Here is a 7,069-nt window from a genome sequence, read left to right as displayed (position 1 = left end):
CCCTTGCCTATCCAGCTGTGCTGCCTGCTGCCTGGAGAGGAGAGGCTGTGGGAGTCAAGAGTGGGAGACCCGCCCCCACCTCTCTGGGGTCCTGGGAACAGCAGGGAAGCAGCTAGCCCATAATGAGACCCTCCTCTCCCTTAATGACTCCTGGGGCTTCGGGGATGCCTTAGGCTAGTTCTGCCCCAATTAATTGGTAGGGAGTGCTTCACACAAAGGAATTAGCCTGGATTCTTCCATCTCGTGCTCCTGTTTAGTGCTCAGGCCTACCTACCCTAAAAGAAGGTGTGCAGTCATCAAGTGGCAACTGTGCTGGGAGGGAGCTGACTGGAGCCAGAGATTGTATCACAGCAGGCCATAAACTTGGGCTCAAACCCTGTGTAAATGTGTATTAACAGCCACGTTGAGCCCCTTTCACAACCTACTGGGAGGAGAGACTCCCTGGTGAGGACAGGGATGAAGTATTCATGTAGTGTGCAGGATGTCAGGAATGCCCAAACGTAGTCATGCAGTCATCCTCCACATTAACGCTACTACTACGACAATTAAAATATAAAAATGTTGACACAATCAGTAATATTATTGAACCAAGTCACATAAGAGGCTGAGACAGAAAGAAAACCCAGGATCCTTGCTACTATTTACATGGTGACAATATGCACCATGTGGGTATTTTGTCATTATTTTTAAGTAGTATCTAATGCTATGAGGTGCTGGGGTTTGGTATAGCATGCACAACACACACACACACACACACACACACACACACACACACACACACACACAGAGTGCTCTTGCAGGTCTGGCAGCTATCCCCTGGCACTATTGCCCAGACATGAGGTACTTGACTTTGCAGGCACTTCATTTACTGTATTCAACCTTCCCTGCCCTACGCACTCCTTTAAAATAAGTGAATCTTAGAAAAATATTGCGTTGAAATATTTATCTAAAATGCCAAGTGTTTTTTTTTCTTTAGTCAATTGTTTTTGTTTGTTTGTTTGTTTGTTTGTTTGTCTGTATGTTTTACTGGGGGGTGGGGAGATTCATGTCATATGCAATGGTCATTTTAAAGAACATGAGTTTGGTACTCTACCTTACCTATTATGATCCACCAAGTTGGGGAACTATCACCCCATTCAGCTACAGAAGTTTATCACCCTAAGAAAATCCCACCCCTTTAACATCTCGCACTGTTCTCCCCTGGCCTCAGGCCCCACACATGTGTTTTCTGTGTTTATGGATGGACCTATTCTGGACAGTTCACAGGAACAGGAACATACGATGCGTGGCCTTTGTGTGTGCTTTGTTTTTCACTGAATGTGATTTGTTTTCAAGTGTGTACTTTGTGCGTATGTTTGTGTGTATATGTAAATACATGCAAAGGTCAGATATTGACATTGGGTGTGTCCCACAGAGTTTAACTAGAGCCATCTGTGGAACCCTGAGTTTGGAACCAACCATCAGAACTTACAGAGCTACTTGCTATTCCTTCCCCTCTCCTAGGCTCTGTTAGTTGCCAATAGCTCCGTTGTAAGTGGTGAGGTCCTGTGAGCTCCTCCTCCCTCTGTAGCTGACTGTTAGGAGGGCCCAGCTTGTACGGGCCTAGGACCAGCAGGCAAAGCTGCTGTGTATTCACAATTATCATGGCTGTGGTATCTCTAGTCTCCCTAGGGGTATCTAGGGAGATATCTACCTCAGCCTCTCTAGTATTGCCACTTTTGCGTGACCACCTTTCTTGGAGATATGTAAAATAAGTCTCCACTCAGTCCAGATAGGGAACTGACAACTGATCAGGGTAACAACACCACCAAAGTCTGACTTGGTGAACCAAAGCGTTTACTGGAGTATGAGTTACTTTCAGCATGGGTGACGGCTCATACAATCTAGAGTTCTCTACACGATATGCAGGCAGCTTGAAAAGTTGGGGAGTCCCTTTTGCTTAACAGTCCTTACTACTTATATAAAGGAAGAGTCTGTGAATCTACTAAGTTTCAGGGATTTCTCAAGACTTTTGTTTACTTCCTTATTGTTAATGAACCTCCTTTCAGAACCTCCTTAATCTTAAAGAGGCTTTCTCTAGAATAGACTGTCTTAACTAAGACGAAATTGTGTGTGTGTATGTGTGTGTTTGTGTGTGTGTGTGTGCATATGGAAGGTCAAGATGGATGTTAGAAATCATCCTCCAATTGCTCTTCTACCTTATATATTGAGGCAGTGTCTCCCAACCAAACCCAGAGCTCCCCAATATGACTAGTCTCCATAACCACCTAGCTCTGGAGATCCTCCTGTCTTTATTTTCTGAGGCTGGGCTTAGAGATGGCCTTCTATGCCCATACAGCTTTTACACTTGGCTTGCAAGAGCTTTAATTGCCCCAGTCCCTGTTTCAGATTTTGCATTTTCATCTCAGATTTTGGATTATTGGTGTGTACATAATGTGATATCTTGGGCATGTGGCTCTAGTCGAAACATAAAATTCAGTTTTGCTGCACACACCTAATACAAATTGTCTGAAGGCCATTTTACATATGATTTTTTCTCTTGTTTAGAGGAAAAGTTCATACTTGTAACCCAGGCTGGCCTTGAGCTTGCAATCTTCTTGCCTCAGACTCCCAAATGCAAGTATCGTAGGTGTGTAATGCCACACTGAGTCTGCAGTAGTCTTAGTGCCCCTGGATTTTCACTGTGGCTTGTCACGTGTCTCCAGCTGTGGTATCATGCAGATCATGGAAGGTGTGGAAACTGGAGAATTTTGGATTAGAGCCGCAACCCTGATCCTCTCTGAGATTGTTAAATCTCCTGAGCTCCACTTGCCTCTGCAGTCCCCGAAACTTCCTTGTGGATAGCTTGAGAGCTTAAGCTTGAAGCCCAGAATCACATACACTGTATCGGAATTATAGAACGGGGCTCGCACGGGCAGCTTCAGTGTGGTTTTGATTTGGCGTCGGGATGTGGTGGATAGGTAGAGCTGAGAACCACCTGAGTCAGCAAATATGCTCAAGGACCAGAGCAAGGGTTGCATGCACAAAGATTAGAACTGGGGGAGTGGGGGCACTTTCAGCTGTGCTCCCTGAGAAAAGTTACTTAGCCTCTCTGAGTCCCTGTTGCCACGTCTACAAACAGGGATGGTAATGCCTACTTCACAGGGCTGTGCAGATGAGAAGATATAAAGAACTAGCACTAGAAACACCAGGTCACAGGCAGACGGAGGGAGCGAGAAGGAGGCAGGGTTGGCTGAAAGTGTGGTCTGGCCCTACCTACGCCTTACTCAGACCTTAATATCGCTTGCAGGGTTATTTGAATAGACCAATGTTGTCTAGGTTCCATTCCCGGGATGCGATTCAATTGGTCCGAAGTTCAGGCAGAATCAGAAGTTTGGTCAGGGCAGGTTGAGAGGCAAAGCCTTCTGGACACGACAGGGCTGTTGGATGCATGAGCTCATAGCTACAGGGAGAAACTGGCCAGAGAGCCCAGGTGGTGGCTGTGGTCACCGGATGCTGGCTGTCTCCCCTCCCCCTGTCTCAGAAAGGGTTGCCTGCATGAGGTCTAGCTAGAGAGCTCTCTAGCTCATAAGCACCAACCCACAGCTAAGGAGCTATGGACAACTGATGGGTGGTCCCTGGTAGTTTGACCGTGCTCCAGTGGATGGCCACACACATCCGCAGTGAAGCAGGCCTAGTGGGACTAGTGGGTTAAAACTCAGTGGACATGAAGGTCTGGGAAGAGTCGAAGGACAAGGGTATGATCAAAATACATTGTGTGCATGTACGAAATTCTCCAAGAATAAATAAAACTATATTTAAAACCACAACTCTAAGTTCTATTCATTTTCTGGCAAACATGACCATCTCATTCTTTACAGGCGAGTAAAATTTCACTATGCACATGCACTGCATTTTTTTTTTTTTTAAATCTGTTCAGTGCTTGGTGAACTTGTGGAACGATCTCACATCATGGCTGTAGCCACACACCTGATTTGTGGATCTTTGGATTGGAATCCTTTAGGCATATATTCTCAAGCTTGGCCAGGTTGAATCACCTCTGTTTTCAGTTTTTGAGGAACCTCTATAGCAGTGCTCACAGTGGCCAGACTAATTTACACTCTCAACAACAAAGTATAAAGGTCCCCTTTCCCCCTATCCTTGCCAGAATTTCTTGCTGTTTTTTATTGGTGATAGCCACACTGACTTGGGGGCGGGGGGGAGGGGATTGGAGATAGGCTCTCAGCGCAGTTTTGATTTGGCATCAGAATTTTACAAAAGTTTTCCTGGTGTTTGAAAGGTACGGCTAAGATTGAGAACCGCCTTAGTTAGCAAGTGTGTTTAAGGATTAAGGCTAGGGCTGTCTGAATAAAGACCGAAGTTAGGGGGCAGCTCTTTGGCTGTGCTGCTTTATAACCACCCAGTACTTGGCAAACTGGGGTGGTAATGTCTATTCCATGGGGCTGCACAAATGACTATAACTAAAGGAATCTACGAGATACATGAGGTTGCCGCCAGTGGTAGCCCAGTAATAACTATAACGGGCACCTGCTGACTACAGCACTAACAGCAGCGGCAACAATAACAACAGTGTGCATATTTGTGTTGGCGACTTTGCTCTGGCACATGTGTGGAGGTCGGGAGACAACTTCTGATGTCGGTTCTCTCCTTCACCTTTATGGAAGTTCCAGGGACGAAACTCAGGTCGCCAGCCTTGCCCTGCAAGCTATAGGCCATTTCGCCCCCACTGACTTTTATTCTCCCGCTGGGTTCTGTTCCAAACTCTATAAAGAGCCTCAGTTCTCAGAAGGACTAACGTGCTGGAAGCAACCAAGTCAGTGTCATCTGAGAGGCAAAATGCAGCTCCACACAGTCCCACACACGCAGCAGACAGCAAAGGATACTATTAATTACAACGGTAACAGCAATTATGAAAGGTTCCGGTTTGCACAGCGCTTCACGCTGCAGAGAGCGTTTACACGCTGGAGCGGGCGCTTTACTTTGCTCAGCTGTAATTTTCTCTTGGGTCGGCCAAGTCACCTCCCTTGTTTCAGCGTGGAGGCCAGGCTCAGAGAAGGAGAGGGCTGGCCGAGAGGGACACAGCAGTAAAGTCCAGAAAGGTGCACCCAAGGGAGGAGCTGGCCAGAGAGCCCACGTGGTGGCTGCGGTCACCAGACGCTGGCTGTCTCCTCTCCCCCTGCCTCAGAAACACACTGAGGGTGTGGGCGCCCGCGTAGCGGTACCAGCACCGGGTACCCCATGCACCCCAAGGGGGCCTGCTGTCCTCGGAGGACTTGGGAGGGGCAGGGGGCGGGCTCGGAGGCGCGGCTCGGCGCAGGGGCGGAGGCTGTGCAGGGTAGGCGGGCCACCCCGCCCGCCCCACGTCCCCCAGCTCCTGTGCTGCTGCGGCAGGGGGACATCCCAGAGGGGGTCCCGCCTCCCCCCCCCCTCGCCCCGGACCCGCGCCCCCAGCGCCCACGTGAGCGCAAGGCCAGCCCGCATCCCTCCGATTGCATAGCGCGTCCTTGCTCCACGCCGGTCCTTCTGTCGTCCTGTCCCCAACGCAGACGCAGCGTGGGTCCCTGGAGGGTCCCTGCGGACCCGGCCCAGCGCTTCCGTAGGTTCTGGCTTCTTCATCCCGGAGCAGCGCGCAGGCCGAGGCGCGGGCAAGGCGGTCCCGCTGACCCAAGGCTGGTGAGTGGGACATTTGGCCCTGCGTGGGGCAGGCTCTGGGTCCGAGTCAGGAGGGGGTCCCCTGTGCACATGTCTCCACTTTCTCCTAACATTTCCCCAGCATTTCCCAGTCCCTTTACAGGTAATGAACTTGCCTCTGCCCCAGCCCAGGTGAGTTTCCTGTGGCTAGATCCTTTGATCTCCTTTCCATCTCCCGAACACCCCATTCTCTAAACTCAATTCTCAGACAGTCCTGTTTGCAATATTGAATCTGATGCCTTTCCTGTTTCTTGGGTTAGACTCTCTCTTCCCTACCAGGGGATTCATAACCTCACTCCAGGCATGACTGCTGTCGGGCCACCATTCCCGGAGAGCTGTGTATGGAGATGCTGTGTATGGGTTGTATTTGTGTGATTTTTGGGGGGTGGGGTGGGATTGCTTTCTAAGGAGCTGTGTGTAGCTAAGTATTTGAATGTTTTGAGTTTTGTGTGCTCAAGCATGGTGCTTGTGTGCCTAAGAATTGTGTGAATGTCACTGTCCTTGTAATTTCATTTGTGTGGGGTACTTGTGCAGGAGACTCAAAGTATGTGGCTTTGAGTCTTATGGTGTGCATGGCTGTGGTGTGTGTGTGTGTGTGTGTGTGTGTGTGTGTGTGTGTAGACAGACTTCGCATGGCTGATGCTGAATGCGTGGGGCTGCGTATGTGAGGGTGTGTGCGAGGTTACATGCCTGCTGGTGTGCACGAATGTAGCGAGTATTTGTGTGGAGTAATTGTGTGTCTGGTATGGCACATATGGATTTGCAGTTCTGAAGACTGTGTGTGGCCATATGTCTGAAGAGTCTGTTTGGGACTGGGTGTCCATAAAAGATTACGTAGGTGTCAATTGCCCACAAGATATGAGGCTGTATTCAAGTGTGTGTGTGTGTGTGTGTGTGTGTGTGTGTGTGTGTGTGTGTGGTTAATTTCTATCCTGCCTTTCCCTCCTCTTATTCCTCCAGGTAGCACAGCGTCACTCTATGATGACCCCTCCCCCACATATATATAAACCATTGTTTAAGAAAAGGCTTTGGAGATGGCTTAGTTCTAAGTCTGAAAATGCAGGGAGGAAAGAAAAGCAGGCCATTTAAACTCACAGGTTTAGGGCTAGAGAGATGACTCGGTGCTAAAGAGGACTTTCTGCTCTTTCAGAGGATCCTGGTTTGATTACAAGTTTCATGGCCTCTAACATCCTCTTCTGGCTTCTACCAGCACCAGGCATGTTACATACAGGTCAAACACTCACACAATACACACTCACACACACACACACACACACACACACAGAGAGAGAGAGAGAGAGAGAGAGAGAGAGAGAGAGAGAGAGAGAGAGAGAGAGAGAGGAGAGAGCGGAGGAGAGAGGAGAGAGAGAGAGAGAGA

The 7,069-nt window shown here is 48.9% G+C and overlaps 1 protein-coding gene across 1 annotated transcript in view; it reads left to right on the top strand.

Annotated features, from left to right (window-relative positions):
• The first annotated feature begins 5,432 nt into the window (after positions 1-5,432).
• The window catches only part of Slc1a6 (solute carrier family 1 member 6), a 28,015-nt gene continuing 26,378 nt past the window's right edge, over positions 5,433-7,069 (top strand). The window contains exon 1 of the mRNA XM_051170730.1: positions 5,433-5,673. The gene's annotated coding sequence lies outside the window, so the exon portion shown is untranslated. The remainder of the gene's footprint in view (positions 5,674-7,069) is intronic.

Source organism: Acomys russatus, chromosome 28 (assembly GCF_903995435.1).
Source record: "Acomys russatus chromosome 28, mAcoRus1.1, whole genome shotgun sequence".
Lineage (NCBI taxonomy): Eukaryota > Metazoa > Chordata > Mammalia > Rodentia > Muridae > Acomys > Acomys russatus.
This window is presented reverse-complemented; position numbering and strand designations above follow the sequence as displayed.